Raw genomic sequence first — 21,909 nt, 5'->3', positions numbered from 1 at the left:
GCAGGAAGGCAGCGTCTTGGAAGCAGAGAGCCGCCTTCTCCAGGCACTGACTCTGTCTACACCTTGAACTTGGACTTGCCAGCCTCCAGAACTGTGAGCAGTGAATTTCCATGTATCAGTTACCCAGTCTGTGATATTTGTTATAGCAAGATAAATGACTTATAATAAGAGCTTCACTTCAAAAGGTGGGTTCGTCCAGTTCTAGCTGCCGAAAGCAGTTGTCAGATACGTAGGATATAGGATGGGTATGTCCTCCATAGCTGGAGTAGAATGGCTCAGGGCTTTGCTCTGACACAGACATCACAATTTTCTACAAGTGGAAATGAAACCACAGGGAGCACTTCTTGGGAGAGCTCTGGTAGAGTTCCGGAGGAGATGTGCTTCGCTTTTGTCGGAATGATTCCGGGGTTTATTTTCAGATCGCTGTGAGGGTTAAGATCTCTCTAAGCCAGCAAGTTCAGTTCAGTTCAGTTGGAATCCCTGAAGGGAGCTAAGCTCCATTCTGGAGTTGAAGTGAACTCTGTCACAACACAGACTGCTGGAATCTTCTAAGCTGCCCATTATCTGGACCAAACAGACATCCCCGGGGCCTTCTGGTACCAGCATGAACTCTTAGCTTCTCCTTTACTGAGACTTAACAGCCCTGCACTAGCGTGGAATACTGAAGAGTGAGAAAGGAAACCCGGGGCCTTAAAGGAATGGAGGACAAGGCCGGGCAGTCCCGGGCTATGGGTTTTGCTGGTGTTACCTTTTCTCTTTCCTTACCTGTCTCAGGAAGGTATTTATCAACTTATTGACTTGCAGAGTTTCTGGTGCTTATTTTGAAGAATAAAGTTCATGACCACATATGAGCATATCAACCTATCACAGGCCCTTAGGTGAGTTTTCATGGACACTTTTGATGACAGTGTTTTTAGGGAGGTCATTTCTTAGCAGCTTTGGAATCCAAGTTCTCATGCATCCTACAGTCCCAGTAGGATTCTACTTTCAACTACCTAATAGCCCAGATCTCCTTGGCCAGTTAGCTGGGGGCCTGGAGAGCTCAGGCATACCTCCTCACCTGCAACCCCAAGCCCAGAGATGATGCCATCAAGGCAGCTGACGCCAAGCGATGGCCACAGAGTCTTCGCCCAGGGAGGCGACCCAAGAGTGACGCATGACATTTTTCTACACTTTCTAAAGTGGGTGGAAGAGGCTCCCGGGGACTCTCACTATCCCCTGACCTGAATTCTGAGCTAGCTTCTGCCTTAAGCTCTCCATGTAGGCTTGGTCTAGGCAGGCTACCTGCCTCCAGGTCCCCCACCCCACCCTGCCCCACCATTCCTCCCCCTCCCCAGCTTCCCCTCCACAAAATCACCTGTAGGAGCCATGTGTGGGCTGAACCAGTTATTCTGTGTTCTACTTGTCCAAGTTGGGAACTACATTTCCCAGAAGCCCCCTCTCCTGTATGGTTCCAGTTGAGAATTAACCCAAGGGGAACCTTGCATGAAAGCTGGGAGGCCGAGGAAGGGAATGGCTGTTGCTTTCTGGAGGTCTTTGCACAGAGTAACAGGTGGACGCAGAGGGGCCTGGCAGACGCCAGCTTGTCCTTGACCCCTACTGGCCCTGACCACCACAACCCCGGGGCCACTGCCGCATGCCTGGAGAAGGACTCCCAGAAGCACTTGTCCACAGAGGCCACGCTTCCACTGACCTCTCCCCCGACCCCACGTGGACTTCACAGAACCCTCAGACAAACGTGTTCGTGGCTTTGATCATCCGACATCTTCATCCAAACATCACCTTCCTGGGCTCCCGTGACTACCGTGTAAGGTAGAGTTTCTGCAATACATCTGGTATCCTGTGACCCACACTCTCCTGCTCCCCGACCCAGGCTGGCATTTCCCACAATGCACAGCATTTGCTTAGACCTTTGCAAAAAGCAGTCCCTTACTAAGCAGTCAGCTACTTAGTTTTGGAAGGAAAGGTTAATTGGGCCGAGGAACTGTATGCACCCCTGTCACATACATGACTTCATCTGACATCTCTGTGAAAATCTGCAGGCTTCCAGCATGCAGGGCTCGGTGCAAAAAGAAACAACGCATGGCCGTTGCATCATGGAGCCAAGCTCACTTCCGCTTTCTTGGGTTCCAGCTGTTTTCTCAGCAACTCCAGAAATTCAAGGACTAAGAGGTTTCCTTGGCAGTTAGCACAGGGTGAGAGACTCCCTTCTGAAAGGTCTCCTTGAATATTTTCCAGTTGTGCTTTTTGCATCAAATGCAGGGATCTGAGTAAATTCTAAACTGGAACCCGAAAGAAGGGATTCTGGGAAATGTAGTTCCCAACTTAGGCAAGTAGAACAATGGGTGCAGCCCACACAGGGGCTCTCACAACTCATTCTGCAGATGACAAATAGTATTCTCCTAGGCATCAAATTTTCCCCCAAACTGTGCAAGGCCAGGGAGAATAATATTTTCCTCCTGCCATCAGCAAGGAAGGCTTTCCTGGTGGTTTATCTGTGGCTCACAGCAACACGCACTGGTCTCACATCCTGTGGCTTACTCACCCAGGGGTTATGCTTGAAGACCCCTGTTACGCAAAACACCTGATTCCTGCCAGCCTGCTGAGAGGAGGGAAACCCCTTGAGGCAGCACCTCCCAGGAGCATGGCGCCCTCTCACGGCCAGTTGTTAGTACTACAGCAAAACCAAAGTGCACCTGGCGAACAGAAAGATCTTAAAAAGCAAGAAGAATCCTTGCTTTACAAGTACGGTGCATTTTAAAAGACACCCCCCCTTCCGACAATGTCTCTTCTACACACGCAATGGACAACACCAGGGTGGCTGCTAGAGCACTTTGAGCCTCTGCTAAGTGCTCAGGTACAATGTGTTTGAAATCTGTGTTTTCTAAGACTGTACAGCAACACAACCAATACAACTACTCTTCTTTCCCCTAACAAGAAAATTCCCTAAATGAAAATCCTACCCGAAGCAGATGTTTTCTTCCATCCATTTACTCACTCAGTCGTATCTAATATCTAGTGCTCAACTCAACCTTGGCTGCGCATTAGAAGTGTCTAGGCAGCTTTAAAACGTGCAGATGGCTGGGCCCTGCTGCAGAACCGTCTGTACTTGATCTTGGTCATGCATGGGGGTTTGAAGTTCCTAGGTGACTGTCACATGCTGCCAGGGTTGAGAACCACTAAGTAATGGTAATGAGGAGGAAGAGCCGCTTTACCTGAAAACAATGAAGTTGAAAATTTAAGAAATCTTATGTCAGGGCTGGTGCTGTGGCACAGCAGGTTAAAGACCCAACCTGCAAAGCCAGCATCCCATATGGGCACCTGTTCGAGTCCTGGCTGCTCCACTTCTGATCCAGCTTCCTGCTAATGGCCTGGGAAAGCAGTGGAGGATGGCCCAAGTCCTTCCTGGAAGAAGCTCCTGGCTTCAGATTTGCTCAGCTCCAGCCATTGTGTCTATTTGGGGAGTGGACCAGTAGATGCAAGACCTCTCTTTCTCTGTCTCTACTTCGCTCTGTAACTGTCTTCCAAATAAAATAAATCTTAAAAAAAAAAAAAAGTCTTCTGTCAGGTTGAAGAATAATCCCCCAAAGATGTCCATGTCCTAATCCCCAGAACCTATGAATATGGTGACTTGTATGTTGTGCGATCAAGCCATAGATCTTGAGATGGAGAGATTATTCTAGATGATTGACTTGTGCGCCATTTAAACACAAGGGTCCTTATAAGGAGGCAGGAAAGTCAAAGTTAGGGAAGATGCGAGGACATAGGCATGTCAGAGAGGAGAAAAGATGCTACCCCGCTGGCGTTGGAGTTCACTGGAGTTGGAGTTCGTATTCCAGGGATGTTCTGAAGACCCTCAGGGAGGCTTCCCTTGCATGGCGCCTCCTAAGACCCCAGGAGGGACTCGGGAGATAATGTCCCATGGTCATACGCTTTTGTAAATCTTGCAAACTTAGACTATTTTAGCTACAATGACTGAGACTGCCGCCTCTTCCTACTCAGACCTTTCAAGGTACTCTTCTTTTTTTTTTTAAGATTTATTTATTTACTTGAAAGTCAGAGTTACAAAGAGAGAGGAGAGGCAGAGAGAGAGAGAGAGAGAGAGAGAGTTTTCCACCCGCTGGTTCACTCCCCAATTGGCCACAATGGCCAGAGTTACGTTGAGCCAAAAGCAGGAGCTTCTTCCGGGTCTCCCACGTGGGTGCAGGGGCCCAAGGACTTGGGCCATCCTCTACTGCTTTCCCAGGCCATAGCAGAGAGCTGGATCAGAAGTGGAGCAGCCAGGTCTCAAACCGGCGCCCATAGGGATGCCAGCACTTCAGGCCAGGGCATTAACCCGCTGCGCCACAGTGCCAGCCCCTCAAGGTACTCTTCCCTGGATCAAGCATTTTGGGGTTCTGGCCAAACAGGAATACACTGGGTATACTTTGGTTTGCATTTAGTGGGATCTACTCACGTAGCTCATGGTCACCGTCATGCAGCAGTAAGTTATTGCTGGAGTCTAGGAAGAGCTTCCGTGCAGGCTCCTAACAGCTAATGTGTCAGAGTCCCCAGGTGTGGTGACGCCAAGGAGTCATAGAACACGCTTGGCTTGCAGCTCATCCCCTTAATCTCATCAGATGAATAAAAGCTAAATTTTGCAGATTGAACAAAATGAAGCAATTCTTGAGAGGGGTGAGCTTGAATACAAGTAGTGGACGGGCCCTCAGGTGAACACTAGGACAAGGCTTAATTGCCTTGCTGATTTGACATAATTTTCATGCATCCTTGGAGGCGATAAAAAACTCAATACATGATCCTTTGGAAGACATCAATGACAAATTGGCTAATAAATGTCATCAATCCAAAGAGTAATGTTCGATTAGTTACTGCACAAGAAAATGTGAAATATCCTGGGATCTCCCAATTGTTATACAGAAGAAATGTGGTCGTGCATTCCTTAGATTTGACAGTAACCCTAATCATAGACATGACATCATTGATAACAAGCTCTCAGCCTGAGTGGATGGCCCTTGAATGGATGGGTGAGTGGTGCCAGAATCCAGAGGAGAGACTGTTACCATGCAGGGGTCGTCACCCTGGCTGCAGGGTGGGAGCTGATAAGCTAAGAAAAGGTATGGGGGGTGGGGGGAGGTCTCAGTAAACGAACTTCCCCATTGTTAGCTTTGAGCACATGTTGCAAAAAGGCAAGGAATCCTACAAAGCGGAATGTAAATCACTCAAAAAAAACCCCATATTTTTGTAAAATTTAAAACTCAGGGTTATGGGTTAAGGTGAGGTCACTTGGGTTCTGTAGTTCCACCGTAGCAGTGAGCAACTATGATTAATTGATGCTTAATAGCAAACTAATAAAACCGTCCTTGCCCTTGAGGCCTCCATTTAGCCGAGGGGTTGGGATGCATATCCAGAAAGGGCTGTGAAAAGTGCAGAACGTCCAGGACGCAGATGGAGGAAGGCAACGCCTTTCCTTTCGGAATCCGACCTACAGAGAGGGCTCACCTGTGTGTCTCGGACCCAGCGCGTGCCCAGCAGCTGTGCGGGCCTCCCACCTGCAGGGGGCGCGCCCGCCGCGGCGGCGCGAGGCCGCTCTGGTCCAGCGGAGGGGGCTCGTCCTGCCTCTGTGGCTGGCCGGTCCCCTCCTCCGCCGGCCTCCGTCACGGACAAGGTGCTGCCGCTGTCGCCGCTGTTGCTCGTCCGAGTCGCAGGTACCTGGGCCGGGCCCCACGGGCAGCGCCTGGGCAGGAGCCACTGCTGCCTCCCCGGCTGGCCCCGAAGGCCCGGAGAGCCCGGGTCCTGGGCCTGGCAGAGGGGCCTGCGGGGCGCGGGCGCCTGGGTCTCGCACCTTGCGCTGAGGCCGGGGAGACCGAGGCGCGGCCGAGTGGTGGTGGTGCGGGCCGGAAGGCGGCCCGCGCGGGTTCGCGTTGACACCCCGGGGTGGTGGTCGACGGGGGGGGGGGATCGTGTTAACATTACAGGCCGAGTGTGCCTTATTCGGAGAGCTGGGGGCCAGAAGTGTGTGCGGAGTGTGGAATATTTGCTACGCAGGCTGCGGCATCCCGGGGAGGGGACCCTGGGCTGAGCACTGCAATGCGTTTGTGTTCCGTGCAGCCCCTGTGCACAGAGCCCGAAGGTCTTTGTGGCGTGCCCGCGTTTTGACTGCGGCGGGACGGGGCGTCAGGCGTGGAGTTTTGCGGCTGTGGCGCCCCGTGTCTCTGCTCGCACACCCTCAGGGGGTTGCGGTTTAGGGGTGCTCAGCGTGTACACCAGTACTGACAGCCCCGGGGACCTTTACTGCATCCCGACAGCAACCTTCAGCCGCCGTTTCTGTTTTGCAGAGAGGGAAACTGAGGCAAGGAGCGTGGACTTGTCCGAGACTTGACGGCTGGCGGAGGGTGAGTGAGAGCTGAGCCTCGGCTGCTTGCGAGTGTTGCCTGTGCACACGTGTTCGTGTTCTCCGGGCTGTGTGTGTGTGTGTGTGTGTGTGATTTATAGCCTGAACGACGTCTTTCAAGGTTTATGGTTGCGGCTGTACACGTTCCAGCTCCTCCCCAGTTTAACGGGAGTCTAATAAAACTTCCCTCATTAGGGGTTATAGAGATTAATAAAGCCCTCACTGCTCGGTATGATGGATTCGAAATAGAGATGAGTTTGGATGTGAACAGCGTACGTGGCTTTCCAACACCGTGTGATTTCTTACCGTTGTAACAAGCTCCCTCCTGCCTTTTCAGTCTTAGGATAGCAGCATCAGAGGGGGTGGGAGATGTTTCAGTGAGAGTAAGTTGCTATTTTCAGGGTTTAGGAAGGGCAGTGGGGAGAGGCTGTGAGGTGAAGAGCAAGGACGAGAGTTGGTAGCCTGTTATTTAGAGCAGATTGAGTAACATACTGAGGGAGGTACAGGATTTGCAGAGTTCCATCATTGTTAGGATGGAAGTTTTATTTCCCATTGTTGGCTGTTAGAGTGTCCCGGATCTCTTAGTACTGTCAGGATTTCTTTATTTGCATAGGTCAGCATTTATATAGCAGATTTACATTGACTTCCTTCTGTAACCAGGCGCTGCCCTGAACACTGGGATTGTAAGAGTGAGCCAAACAGAGTCGTCCTGATTTCGCTGGAGGTGCTGGAGGTGGGGGCAGTAAACAGAATAACTTTTAAAAAAAATCGAATCACCACCTGGCGTTGGTACAGTAGGTTAAGCCTCTGCTTGCAAAGCCATCATCCCATATCTGAGTGCTGGTTCAAGTCTTGGCTCTGCTTCTGATCCAGCTCGCTGCTAATATGCCTGAGAAGGCAACAGGAGTTGGAACAAGTCCCTGGGCCCCTGTCACCCATGTGGGGAATCCAGATGGAGTTCCACACTTGGCTTTAGTCTGGCCCAGATCTGGCTATTGTGGCCATTTGGGGAGTGAACCAGCTGGTGGAAGATCTCTCTGTGTGTCTCCCTCCCTCTCTGTTGCTCCACTTTTCAACTAAACATATAAATCTTGTTTTTTTTTAAAAATCAATCAAAACATATCCAGTCAAATGGTGACAGTTACTAAGAAGAAAGATGGAGCAGTGAACGGGCACAGGAAGTACCGGGAGGGAACAGGCACACCTCTAACCTGAGGAACCTTGCCGTGGAGAACACCGCTGAGCAGAACCGAGGGAACATGGGACAGCGGGGCAGCTCCCAGGGAAGAACACAGCGGGCAGGTGCAGAAGCCCAGAAATCCTCCGTCTTCTTGGAGGAGCAGCAGAGGGAGGGAGGGAGCTTTGTACACTGAGTGTAGTAGCAGGAGGTGGTTGGAGGGTGTTGTTCAGAGGGGTAAGGGACCCTGGCTTGATGTTTTTCAACAATCACCGAGGCTACTCTGTTCAGAGTGGACTATGAGGGCAAGGGCGGAAGCTGGGAGACCAGTTAGGAGGTGGGTGCACTGATCCAAGTGAGAGATGATGGTGACGTAGAACAGGTGGTCGTGGTAGAGGCACAGCAGCCCCCATTTGTCTCTGGGGACTGTGTACCAAGTACCCAGTAGATAGATGCCTGAAAACACAGTCCCAAACCCTACATACAGGAGTCTGTGTTTTTCCTATCCGTAATACCTATGATGACATTTAATTTATGAATTAGGCACAGTAAGAGGTTAGCAGCAGTGACTGCTCATAAAATAGGACAATTAAAGTAACCTCCTGTGCTACCAAGGCCATTGGTACTCACAAGAACACTTCGAGGAGAGAATGAGGGAAAACACCTGGTTGGTGTGGTTTCAAGAGTAACTACTGGCAGAGGACTTGGAGATGCATGGACAGCACTTTGCAGGGAGTTAGCATAACTTACTCGTATATATAATATATGTGTATAAATATATTTTTTTATTTAAGGATTTATTTATTCATTTGAAAGGCAGAGTGATGGAGAAGGAGGGAGAGACAGAGAGACAAATTCACATACTGGTCCACTCTTCAGATGGTCACAACAGCCAGACCAGACTCCATCCATCCAGGTCTCTCACTTAAGTGGCTGAGACCAAAGAACTTGGACCATCATCCACTGCTTCCCCAGGCACATCAGCATGGGGCTGGATCAGCAGCCAGTAGCTGGGACTCAAACTAGCACTCTGCTATGGAATGCTGGTGTCACAGGTGGTGGCCTAAACCACTGTGTCTCAGCGCTGCTCCTCTTGTATGAAATATTTGAAAGCACTGGAGTCATTCCCACAGAATATCATCTTTGTTTGTTTTTTATAAAGATTTATTTTTTATTTACTTGAAAGGCAGAGAGCGAACTCTTCCATCTGTTGGTTCACCCCCAAAACTACCGCAACAGCTAGAGCTAGGCCCAGGTGAAGCCAGGAGCCCAGAGTTTCCTCCAGGTCTCCCACGTGGGAGCAGGGTCCCAAGCACCTGGGCCATCTTCTGCTGCTTTCCCAGGCCACAGCAGAGAGCTGATCGGAAGTGGAGCAGCTGGGTCTCCAACAAGTGCCCATACAAGATGCCAGCGTTGCAGGCAGAGGCTTACCCCTCTGTGCCACAGCGCTGGGCCTGATTATCTTTATTTCCAACTTAGCTACTTATCAGTTACACTTGGATTATTTTATCAACGACTGAGGGAAATAACTGTAGTATTGCTAGTAATAGTATGCAATTAATTTTCCAAATGAAGGGTGTCCTTTTTTCACAGTACATTTCAGGGCTCATAAAAACACTTGGGTGGACCATGTACCTTTAAGATTAATCTTTGTTCTTACCTTAGGTTAAATATTCACTTAGAGGTCCTGCAAAATGCATATATAAATACAAAACACACAGAGAATGAGGAACAGGACTTATTTTGAAATATGCTTTCTCAGTTGTATTAAGAACTGACAGGGGGCCGGCGCTGTGGTGCAGCGGGTTAAAGCCCCGGACTGCAGCACCAGCATCCCATATGGGCGCTGATTCAAGTCTTGGCTGTTCCACTTATGATCCAGCTCCCTGCTAATGCACCTGGGAAAGCAGCAAAGGATGGCCCAAGTCCTTGGGCCCCGGCACACATGTGGGAGACCTGGAGGAAACTCCTGGCTCCCGGCTTTGGATTGGCTCAGCTCTGGCTGTTGCACCTATAACCATGAAGATCCTAACTGTGGCCGCCCAGGCGAGTGTGACGTGATGGCAGCTTTTGCTTTTGCCAGTATCCTGAGAGCTGCGTCAGGAATCTTACGGCCCCTGGATGTTTTGGCATCTCCAGCGTATCAAAACTGCCAAGAGTGCCTGTCTTCTTCCTGCACTGTCCACATTCAGACTGTCGGAAACAGAGTCCTCTGTTGCAAACCTCACATGTGGGCATCCTACAGCCATTCCGGACAGAGGGGCTCCCTCGCTTCCAAGTGTCCTGAAGCTGCCGGTCAGAACGGTCACATACTTCAGTTCACGAAAAGGCAAGAGAAAAACTGAGAGCCGTCATCCACAGGTTTCCTAGACTTCACTCTGGCCTTCGGCCTTCGGCTAAATCAGAAAGTCTGGTTACAAGAAGAAATTATGCAGGCTGGCGCCATGGCGCAGTAGGTTAATCCTCTGCCTGTGGCGCCAGCATCCCATATGGGTGCGGCACCGGTTCTAGTCTCAGCTGCCCCTTTTCCAGTCCAGCTCTCTGCTGTGGCCTGGGAAAGCAGTGGAAGATGGCCCAAGTCCTTGGGCCCCTGCACCCACGTGGGAGACCCGGAAGAAGCTCCTGGCTCCTGGCTTTGGATCAGCTCAGTTTTGGCCATTGTGGCCATTTGGAGAGAACCAATGGAAGAAAGACCTTTCTCTCTCTGTCTCCCTCTCCCTGTCTAACTTCACCTGTCAAATAAAAATAAATAAAATCCTTAAAAAAAGAAATTATGGAAAAAGATCACTGCAAGAAAAAGATGCTTGAGGGAATTTGTGTTCTGCAGTAAAACCCAGAGTAAATGCCTAGATAAAATGACACCAGCTTTCTGGAAGAGGCGGAACTGGTGTGCCGTCGATTCCTATCAGAAGTACCAGGATCCTATGACCCTGAAAATGTAGGTCAGAAATGTCCCGGCTCCCCAGGCATCGCTTGTGTGTATTGGTGTACATATTATGTCTCTGCAAAAATGAAGAAGTATAAAAGTGACCTTTTAAAAAAACTATTGTGTAAACATAAAACACCAGTTTACACAACTTCTGAGAGTTTTAAGACTGAATAGATTAAGCACTCCCAGAAATGACAGAGAATCAGAAGTCTAAAACTGCATTGTCTTTAAAGATTTATTTATTAATTTTAAAGGCAGAGTTACAGGGAAAGAGAGGTCTTCCACCTGCTGGTTCGCTCCTCCAATGGCTGAAACAGCTAGAGCTGATCTGATCTGATCTGAAGCCAAGAGCCTGGAGGTTCATCTGAGTCTCCCACACGGGCAGAGGGGCCCAAGGGGTTGGTGTCAGCACCCAGTGTGGGGACTGGCTGTCCCTCAGCTGATTTCATTGTTAGCAGACTCAGGTGGAACAGAAGGAGCATTTTCCCTCAGGAGAGCATAGGGTGACGGCCCTCTTGGTGTCTGCTCTCCTGACTTCATTGTCCTCAACAGCAGTTCTTGTGTCGTGCATTGGAACCGGTGTTTTTCATAGAAGGGTAAATGAAATAGCCTTCCAGCCAGTACACCCCCTTCTTGAGGCACGGGAAACGGTACAAGACAAGCACTGTTCACCCAGGCTTTGAAAGCTACTGTATTTCTTAATAGTTTGTCCACTTGAGACTTGGTATTTGTATTTGTAAGAATAAGCGTTTTCCAGCCATTGCAGAAACTACGGGGGAAAAGTCCTGCCCGTCATTTTGGAAATGACACAAGAGCGGAGCCTCTTGAAGGGGGCAGAGGAGGGCGCTGGCTGTCAGCTCCCCCGTCAGAAGCCTCGGGAAGCGTTTACAAAGCACAGGCACTCTCCTGGTTGAAAAGCAGCGCCAGGAGCAGTGATGTTTGAATCCTGTACTACGGCACTTGACGATAAGGCAAACCGCCCCTTTTACTAGGAGGGTGTCCTTGAAACCAATGTGTGCTCATTAAAGGGAGAAGGAGTAATAATAGAATATTCTAAAACCAGAAGGCCCAAGTGTGTGTCTATGTATGGGACCAGTTAATAAAGAATAGATGTTTGTTTGGAGGTGAAAAAAAAAGATACTACATTGAAAATAAAAAATAAGGCTTACATAGATAGTATGGTTTAAGAAGGTGGTAAAGTGTATAAAAAAAGCATGATTTCATTCTGAATACCTGAGCTTAGTGAGTTGAGGTTCCTTTCTTCCGCACGTTACCCCACATACAGAGTGACTCAAGGTGCACAGTGACCACCAGACTAACCCCACCTTTGCCTTCTCCGAGGCGGATACAGTCTTCTGTTGCACTGTGAAGAGTTAAAGTCATAAAATACTTCCAAGTGTAGAGTTGTGTCTGCTGATTTTTTTAAAGATTTATTTATTTATTTGAAAGTCAGAGTTACACAGAAAGAGGACAGGCAGAGAGAGAGAGAGAGGAGAGGTCTTCCATCCAATGGTTCACTCCCCAGTTGGCCACAATGGCTGGAGCTGTGCCAATCTGAAGCCAGGAGCCAGGAGCTTCTTACGGGTCTCCCACGCAGGTGCAGGGGCCCAAGGACTTTAGTCATCCTCTACTGCTTTTCCAGGCCATAGCAGAGAGCTGGATCGGAAGTGGAGCAGCCGGGACTCGAACCCAGCACCCATATGGGATGCCAGCACTGCAGGTGGCGGCCTCACCTACTGTGTCACAGCGCTGATCCCAGTGTCTGTTGATTTTTTTAAAATTCATGAATTTTATCTGGAAGATGAGAAGTTCTTCGATCTGTAAATCTGTAGATTTAATTTTCAGCTGAGGAAGGCATTTCCTGAAGTTTGTGCCTTTCGTTCTTGTCTGTTTGTGGGGGGCGGTTTTTGTGGGTTGGCCCTACCCTCCAGATGTCACAGCTGTCGTGTCTTATGTCCTCTCCTCCCTCTACATACCTCCTTCAGCTAGGTGCTTTGGTCACAGATATGATTTTCTACAGTATTTGTTCTGTTCCGTACTGTTTACAACTTGGATTTTAAATTTCTGTTCCGTTTTTATTTAACTTACAGTTCTTAAAAAAAAAAAGATGAAAGAGCAGATGGGGAGTTTTTAAATTTTAAGATTTAATAATGTTTAACATTTTTCTATACATCCACATATATAGCATTTTCTATTTGAAAACAGGAAATTAATATCACAAAATGGAATTCCTGACAGTGATCATAAAGTAGGGAGAGAAGAGTATGTAGTCATAAACATGGTGTAATTGAGTGAAGCAGTATTTATAACTCTTGTACAAAAAACATTGAGTGTTGTTCTCTCTCTGTATATTAACTTACATAACAAAGAGAAAACTTGATATTTGTCTTTCTGGGTCTGCCTCATTTCACTTAGCAGAATGATCTCAAGTTCCATCTATTTTGTTGCAAATGTCAGGATTTCATTCTTTTTTTTGTGCTTAATATTCTGCTGTGTGTATGTGTGTGTGTGTATGTGTGTGTATGGCATTTTCTTTATCCAGTCACCAGCTGGTGGACATCTAGGTTGATTCTGTATCTTTTACTATTGTGAATTGGACTGCTATAAACATAGACATGCAGGTATCTCTTTCATATGCTGATTTCATTTTCTTTAGATACATTCCTAGAAGTGGGATAGCTGCATCATGGTAAATCTGTTTTTAGTTTTTGGAGGAATCTCCATACTGTTTTCCATAATGGTTGTACAAATTTGCTTTCCCACCAGCAGTAGATTAGGGTACCATTTTCTCCACAACCTCAGTGGTATTTGCTATTTTTTTATTTTTGGATAATACCATTCTTTTTTTTTTTTTTTCTTTTTCTTTTTTGACAGGCAGAGTGGACAGTGAGAGAGAGAGAGACAGAGAGAAAGGTCTTCCTTTGCCGTTGGTTCACCCTCCAATGGCCGCCGTGGCCGGCGCGCTGCAGCTGGTGCATCGCGCTGATCCGAAGGCAGGAGCCAGGTGCTTCTCTTGGTCTCCCATGGGGTGCAGGGCCCAAGTACTTGGGCCATCCTCCACTGCACTCCCGGGCCATAGCAGAGAGCTGGCCTGGAAGAGGGGCAACCGGAACAGAATCCGGTGCCCCGACCGGGACTAGAACCCAGTGTGCCGGCGCCGCAAGGCAGAGGATTAGCCTATTGAGCCGCGGCGCCGGCCATGGATAATACCATTCGAACTGGAGTGAGATACTTGATTGTTTATTTGCATTTCTCTGATATCTAGTGATCCTGAGCATTTTTCTTGTGTCTGTTGGCCATTTATGTTTCTTTGAAAAATATCTGTGCATATCGTTTGCTCATTTCTTAGCTGGATTGTTTGTTTTGTTCTTGATCTCTTTATATGTATGTTCTGGATATTAATCATTTATCAGACATACAGTTTGCAAGTATTTTCTCCCATTCTGTTGGTTGCCTTTTCACTTTGTTTCCTTTGCTGTGCAGAAGCTTCTTAGCCTGATACAATCCTGTTTGTCTATTTTTGCCTGTTCTTTTGCAGTCTTACCTAAAAAGTCTTTCTGTAAGCCAAGGTCTTGCATCAGCATTTCTCCTTTGTTTTTCTCCTGTAGTGTAATAGTTTCAGGTCTTAAGTTTAAATCCTTGATCCATAAGATAGAGGTCTTGTTTCAAATTTCTGCGTGTGGAAATGCAATTTTCAGAACACCATTTGTTGAAGAGACTAGCCTTTCTCCAGGGAATGTCTAATCTACTTTTTAAAATTTTTTACTTCCTCTGAGTTCTGAATTTTTTAGATTTGTTTATTCAAAAGGCAGAGTTACTTAGAAGCAGAGGCAGAGAGAGAGAGAGGGAAAGAGAGGTCTATATGCTGGCTCATTCCCCAAATGGCTGCAACAGCTGGAGCTGAGCCAGTCTGAAGCCAAGAGCCAAGAGTCTCTTCCAGGTCTCCTAAGTGGGTGCAAGGGCTCAAGGACTTGGACCATCTTCTGCTGCTTTCCCAGGCACATTAGCAGGGAGACAGATTGGAAGTGGAGCAGCTGGCACTCAAACTGGTGTCCAATGGGATCCTGGCACTGCAGTCTGCGGCTTTATCCACTATACCACAGCACCGGCCCCATTCTGATTTTTTTGTATGTTCCTGAGATCAGAATATTGGCTTTTTTTCTAATTTTTTTTTATTGTAAGTAATTTTCAGTGCTGTACTTTTTTCCAGTAGAACTAATATACCTCTTTTCTTATGGTATAGAATTTTTTCAGTGATTCCATGTTGACTTTCTTTTGTTATTTATTCTCTAGAAATGAAAGAACATTTGACATTGTCACTATAATTTTGAGTTTATCATACTAATAACATTCTATTAAATATCTTTTCTAGATTTCTTATAAGGAAAATAGGGAATTGTATTTTGTATAGGCAGTCCATAAATACTGTGTTGTATGTTTATAAAAGATCTACCTATTCTAAAAAATGATTTTCAATAAGAACTTACGTTTATGCTTGTATCTTTGTGATAAGATCCTTTTTTTCCAGCCTGGTAAACAGACAAAGAATTCTCAACTTAAACTTTATAAAAATCATCTAGAAAGAAACAGCTTATTTCCAGATTAAATAGAAGCAGGTTCTTGTTTTTGGTGTTGTTCGGTTTTTCTGAAGCTTACTGTTCTTCACTAGAATGCTTGGTGCTTCCTGCAAACCAGTGGTTAGAAACCGTAGTGAATTTAACTTCTAACTTGCCATTACATTACTAGAGAAACAGATCAATTCCAAGGCCAGTCTGTGTTCAATACATGAGATACAAGCCCATTGATTAAAAAATGGACAATTTCCTCACACCTAGCTCCCTGTCATGTGGCCCTGAACACACATATGCCACAGAAATAAAACACAGATATTTTATGTACCTAATAGAGTATCTAATATGCAGTATTTTAATACATTCATGAATTTAATTGATTAAAAGATAATTATACATTATTATTTCTTTTCTTTTTTTTAACTTTTATTTAATGAATATAAATTTCCAAAGTACAGCTTATGGATTACAATGGCTTCCCCCCAATAACTTTGCTCCCACCCGCAACCGTCCCCTTTCCCGCTCCCTCTCCCCTTCCATTGACATCAAGATTCATTTTCAATTCTCTTTATATACAGAAGATCAGTTTAGCATATAGTAAGTAAAGATTTCAACAGTTTGCACCCACATAGAAACATAAAGTGAAAAATACTGTTTGAGTACTAGTTATAGCATTAAATCACACTGTACAGCACACTAAGGACAGAGATCCTACATGAGGAGTAAGTGCACAGTGACTCCTGTTGTTGACTTAACAAATTGACACTCTTGTTTATGGCATCAGTAATCACCCTAGGCTCTTGTCATGAGTTGCCAAGGCTATGGAAGCCTTTTGAGTTCACTGACTCTGATCATATTTAGACAAGGTCGTAGTCAGAATGGAAGTTCTCTCCTCCCTTCAGAGAAAGGTACCTCCTTCTTTGATGACCTGTTCTTCCCACTGGGATCTCACTCACAGAGATCTTTCATTTAGGGTTGTTTGTTTTTTTTTGTTTTTTTTTGTTTTTTGTTTTTTTTTTTTTTTTTGCCAGAGTGTCTTGGCTTTCCATGCCTGAAATACTCTCATGGGCTTTTCAGCTGGATCCACATGCCTTAAGGGCTGATTCTGAGGCCAGAGTGCTGTTTAGGACATCTGCCATTCTATGAGTCTGCTGTGTATCTTGCTTCCCATGTTGGATCATTCTCTCCCTTTTTTATTCTATCAGTTAATATTTGCAGACACTAGTCTTGTTTATGTGATCCCTTTGGCTCTTAGTCCTATCATTATGATCAATATGTTACCAAGTCAATTAGGAACAAATGCAAGAATACAAATGATCTATTCAGCTATCTTTTCCACTTTGAGTTTTTATCAGATTGGGTAGCAGGATTTACTTCTTTTTTTATATATTTATTTTATTTATTTGAAAGAGTTTCAGGGAGAGGTAGAGACAGAAAGAGAGGTCTTCCATCCAGTGGTTCATTCCCCAGATGGCTGCAACAGCTGGAGCTGCGCCTATCCGAAGCCAGGAGCCAGGAGCTTCTTCTGGGTCTCCCACGTGGGTCCAGGGGCCCAAGGACTTGAACCATCTTCCACTGTCCTCCTGGGCCACAGCAGAGAGCTGGATCAGAAGAGAAGCAGCCAGGACTAGAGCTGGCGCCCTTAGGGGATGCCACAGCGTCAGCCCCTAGATTTACTTCTTAAACTCACCATATTAAAACTTGGCCAAATAATCTGTGTTTTTTCTCATTACATTATGATGTCTTCTTTTTTTTTTTTCCTTTAGCCTGTTTAATTTTTTTTAATGTTATGAATATGACATTATTGCAGTAACTTATCTAGGCATTTGACCTTTGGTGACATTTTTAGTCCTAATAACAGTTTTTTCCAGTAGCCAGATGGCATTGCTTCTTGAAATCTCTCTGTCTGGCCTCTCCCCTGCAAACCATCGGCTCCCTGCTGATGCGCCTGGGAAGGGGGCGGAGGATGGCCCGAGTGCTTGGGCCCCCGCACTCACATGGGGAGACCCAGGTGGAGTTTCTGGCTTTGGGCTTCAGCCTGGCCCAGCCCTGGCTGCTCAGGCCATTTGGGGAGTGAATCAGTGGATAGGAGAGCTCTCACTGTCTCTGGCTTTCTCTGTATCTGTTGTTCTGCCTTTCAAATAAATAAAAAACAAATCTTCCTTTTTTTTTTTTTTAATTTGATTCCTGCCAGATGCTAGAGATTGTCTTGGTGTGTTTTGTGTTGCTGTAACAAACACCTGACACTGGGTAATGTGTAAAGAAGAGAGTTACTTAGCTCACAGTTTGGGAGGCTGAAAGACTGGACAGCTCCCTCCGTTCATCCTCTGGTGAGGGCCTTCTCACTCTCATGCCGTGGCGGATGTCATCACACGATGAGAGTACGAGAGGGAAGGAGGGCTCATGTGCTGGGAAGGGTAGATCACTCTTCTCTGATTACCCAGTCCTGTGAGATCTGAGGGTGTGTTCCCATGACCTTGGCACCTTCCACCAGGAACCACCACCTCAGCACTGCCACACTGGGGACCAGGCTTCCAACATGTGAGCAGGGATTAAAAGTGCTTCACACAGGGGCAAGTGTTCAAGACACCACTTGGGACACCTGCATCCTATACTGGAGCACCTGGGCTCGAGTCCCGATTCTGTTCCCAACTCTCACCTTACGCTAATGTATACCCAGAGAAGCAACAGGTGAGGACTCAAGTAGCTGGGTCCCTGCCACCCAAGTGGAGACCAGATTAATTTCCCTGACTTTTGCCTGGCCTGCCCCCTGGCTGTTCCGGGTATATGGGGAGTGAACCAGCAGATGGAAGATCTCTGTCTGTCTCTACCTTTTAGTTAAAATGAAAAAAAAAAAAATACACACACACAAACACACACACACACACACTTGACTCTCAAGCTCTGTCAGTCACTTGCAGAGTTAGGTATACAGGGACAAACAAACAAAAAAGGTTTTTCCCATGCCTAGATAGATTCAATAAAATCTCAATCAAAATCCTAGCAAGTTTTTTTTTAAAGATTTTTTTAAACAATTATTTTATTTGTTTGAAAGTCAGAGTTACACAGAGAGGAGAGGCGGGGGGGGGGGGGAGGTCTTTCATTCCGCTGGTTCACTCTCCAAGTGACTGCAACAGCCAGAGCTGAGCTGATCTGAAGCCAGGAGCTTATTCCAGGTCTCCCACAGGTGCAGGGGCCCAAGGACTTGGGCCATCTTCCACTGCTTTCCCAGGCCATAGCAGAGAGCTGGATTGGAAGAGGAGCAGCTGCGACTTGAACCAGCGCCCATATGGGGTGCCAGCACTGCAGGCTGGCACCACAGTGCCAGCTCCTGGAGTTATTTATTTGAAAGGCAGAGTTACAGAGAGAGGAAGGGACAGAGAGCAAGAAAGAGATCTCCCATCTGCTGGTTCACTCCCCAAATGACCACAAATGGCTAGGAGTGGTCCAGGCTAAAGCCAGGAGCTAGCAGCTTCTTCCAGGACTCCTACTCAGGTGGCAGGAGCCCAAGCACTTGGACCATCTTCCACTGCCTTCTCAGCTCATTAGCAGACAGGTGGATTTGAAGTGGAGTAGGCAGGACACAGACTGTTACCAATATGGGATGCCAGTGTCACAGGCGGTGGCTTAACCTGCTATGCCACAGTGCTATCCTCCCCCCTTCTCCCAGCAGACTATTCTGTGGATATCAACAAACTAGCTATAATGTTTTCATGAGGAGAGAGAAAAAGAGCCAGCATAATATTGAAAGACTACGGAATTGTAGGACTGACTTCAAGACTTACTGTAAAGCCGTAGTATTCAAGACAGCATGGCACTGGTGACAAAATAGATACAGAATAGAAGGCCTAGAAAGAAACCTGCACAAATGTTACTGGGCTCTGACAAAGAAGCAAAGTCGGCACAATGGAGCAAAGATAGTTTTTCTCAACATGGTGCTGGAACACTGGATATCTATATGCAAATAAGCTAATATAGACACAGAGCTTACAGCCTGCACAAAAATGAGCTCACTGTGGGTCACAGACCTAAATGTCAAAAAAACACAAAACTCCTGCCAGATGCCATAGGGGTATCTAGGTAACCTGGGATTTGGCAGTGACTTTTAGATACGACACTAAAGGAGCATCTATGAAAGAAGGGATTGAGGAGTTGGGCTCCACTGAGATTAAAATCTACCCTATGAAAGATGCCATCAGGATAATGAAAAGTTAAGCCATAGACTGGGAGAAAATATTTGCAAAAGGCCTATCTGAGGGGCTGGCACCATGTGCAGCAGATGAAGCTGCCACTGCAGTGCTAGGGTCCCATGTTGGAGCACAAGGTTCTGATCCAGCTCCCTGCTAATGTGTCTGGGAGTGAGGCCAGCTGGTGCAGCAAGGCCACTGCCCATGGCACCATGTGCCAGCTGCTCCACTTCCAATCCAGCTGCCTGCTAATGGCCTGGGGAAAGCCCACATGTTTAGGTCCCCGCTACCCACATGGGATACCTGATAAAGCTCTGGGCTCCTGCCTTTGGCCTGGCTCAGCCCTGGCCATTGCAGCCACTTGGGGAGTGAACCAGTGGATGAAAGACCTTTCTGTCTCTCCCTGTCTCTCTTTAACTTTTTCAAGTAAAAAAAAAATATATATATATATACACACACACATATATATATATATACATATATATATATATTTAAAAGCATTTGGGAAAGCAGCAGAATATGGCCCAGGTACTTGAGCCCCTACCACTATGTGAGCAACCCTGATGGAGTTCCTGGCTTCTTCATTCAGCCTGGCCCAGCCCTGACCACTGTGGCTATTTGGGGAGTGAAATTAGATGGATGATCTCTCGCTCTCTCTCGCTCTCTCTCTCTCTCTCAACTCTGCCTTTCAAATAAATAAAATATACTTTTTTAAAAAACAAATCTGATAAAGGTGTCAGTTACCCAAAAATTACCGGGAACTCCTAAAACTGAGCAATAAGAAAACAACTTCATACAAAAAATAGGCCAAAGAGCTTACCAAGCATCTCACCAAAGAAGATTCACAGATGACAAAGGTGCTTCACATCGTGTGTTACCAAGAAAATGCAAATTGAAACAGCAGTGCGATACCACCACACATCTTTAGATTGGCTAGGATCTAGCATGTGGACAACACCACATGTCCACAGGAATGTGAGTCACCAGGAATTATCCACTGCTGGTGGGGATGCAAAATGACACGGCCACTTAGGAGGACAGTTTGGCAGTCTTTACACCACTGCTGAATTGGGGATTCATTTCTAATGCTTGAACTTCACTTGAAGCTGTACACCTACTGACCCTGTGCTCATGGGCCTGCACAGGCAAGGAATTTTCACCCTGGTGAGAGGGGGAGTCTGCCTCAGCCTGGGAATCAGAAACCAGCCAGAGAAAGTTAGGGATGGCCATGTAGACAGATTTCTTCCTGCCTTGTGTAGCCAGAGAGGGGCTAAAGGAGAGCTTGAGAGATGTAACAGAGAAGTATTTCATGAAGGGTGAGGGTGTGGAAAAGGTAGAAGGTCCTGCAGTAGCTGTGAGTCAAAACCATGGTGGGTGGAACTATGTTCCAAGTGTGTACTGCCCAAGGCCAGGCAGGGCGGTAAAGCAGAGGCAATTTGACAGGCTTTTCATGTGACAGGTTACATCAGGGAAGCCATCCAGTGAAGTATAATTAAAAATTAGCATTTGGTGGGACCAGCCTTGTGGCGAAGGGGTTAAGCTGCTGCTTGTGCTGTCAGCGTCCCTTACAGGAGCACTGGTTCGAGTCCCGGCTGCTTCACTTCCAATCCAGCTCCTTGCTAATGCACCTGGTAAGGCAGCTGAAGATGGCCTGAGTGCTTGGGCCCCTGTACCGCTCAGAAGACCTGGATGGGATTCCTGGTTCCTGGCTTCAGCCTGGCCCAGCCCTGACTGTTGTGGCCATCTGAAGAGTGAACCACTGGATGGAAAATTGCTCTCTGTCTGTCCCTCTCTTTCTCTTATTCTCTGCCTTTCAAATAAATATTTTGTTAAAAAAATTAAAATTTGGGCCAGAGGAGAGAAAAGAGAAGGTGTATTTTAAAAAGTGTATTAGATAAAAGTATTTTAGATTTATTTGGTTTAGTATCATTGAGGGAGACATACTAAAATATTGGTAGTAAATTTAATAGTTACTGAGCCTGAATTTCCCTTTAATTTCTTTTTCTGTCTGATTTTATACTACTGTAGAGTGTAAGATGCTAAAAATTCCATATTGCAGATCATTTTTCCAAATGCAAAGCTTGTGAATTTCAAAAGTATAACTTGTTTCACTTATTTAAATATCAAAAAGCGTTCTATTGTTTCAAGTCTGTGAAGTCATTTTTGATAACATTTTTTAAAAAAGATTTATTTATTTTTATTTGAAAGGCAGAGTTACAGAGGGAGAGAGAGAGAAAGTCTTCCATCCACTGATTCACTCCCCAAATGGCCGCAACGGCCGGAACTGTGCCGATCCAAAGCCGGGAGCCAGGAGCTTCTTCCGGGTCTCCCACGTGGGTGCAGGGGCCCAAGCACTTGGGCCATCTCCCAGACCATAGCAGAGAGCTGGATGGGAAGTGGAGCAGCCAGAAATGAAATCGGTACCCATATGCTTGCCAGCACTGCAGGAGGTGGCTTTAGCCGCTACACCACAGCACTGGCTGGCCCCAGATAGCATTTTATTTTTTTATTTATTTTTAATTATTTTATTTATTTGACAGATAGTGAGAGAGAGAGAGACAGAGACAGAGACAGAGAGAAAGGTCTTCCTTCTGTTGGTTCACCCCCCAAATGGCCGCTTCAGCCGGTGCTGTGCCAATCCGAAGCCAGGAGCC

The 21,909-nt window shown here is 46.6% G+C and overlaps 1 protein-coding gene and 1 pseudogene across 7 annotated transcripts in view; both read left to right on the top strand.

The window, feature by feature from the left end:
* The first annotated feature begins 5,646 nt into the window (after positions 1 to 5,646).
* The window catches only part of ANKRD46 (ankyrin repeat domain 46), a 42,794-nt gene continuing 26,531 nt past the window's right edge, over positions 5,647 to 21,909 (top strand). For 5 of the 7 annotated variants that reach the window (XR_016236536.1, XM_089336398.1, XM_089336400.1 and 2 more), the window contains exons 1-2: positions 5,647 to 5,705; positions 6,336 to 6,392. The gene's annotated coding sequence lies outside the window, so the exon portion shown is untranslated. The remainder of the gene's footprint in view (positions 5,706 to 6,335; positions 6,393 to 21,909) is intronic. The other 2 variants (XM_089336399.1, XM_002710715.6) reach the window with 1 other exon arrangement.
* Positions 9,328 to 10,649, top strand: LOC100341930 (large ribosomal subunit protein bL35m-like; annotated as a pseudogene).

This window comes from Oryctolagus cuniculus, chromosome 6, assembly GCF_051225735.1.
Source record: "Oryctolagus cuniculus isolate XC-2025 breed Fujian yellow rabbit chromosome 6, ASM5122573v1, whole genome shotgun sequence".
NCBI classification, from domain to species: Eukaryota; Metazoa; Chordata; class Mammalia; order Lagomorpha; family Leporidae; genus Oryctolagus; species Oryctolagus cuniculus.
The sequence above is the reverse complement of the archived record's forward strand: the minus strand, read 5'-3'. Positions and strand labels throughout refer to the sequence as shown.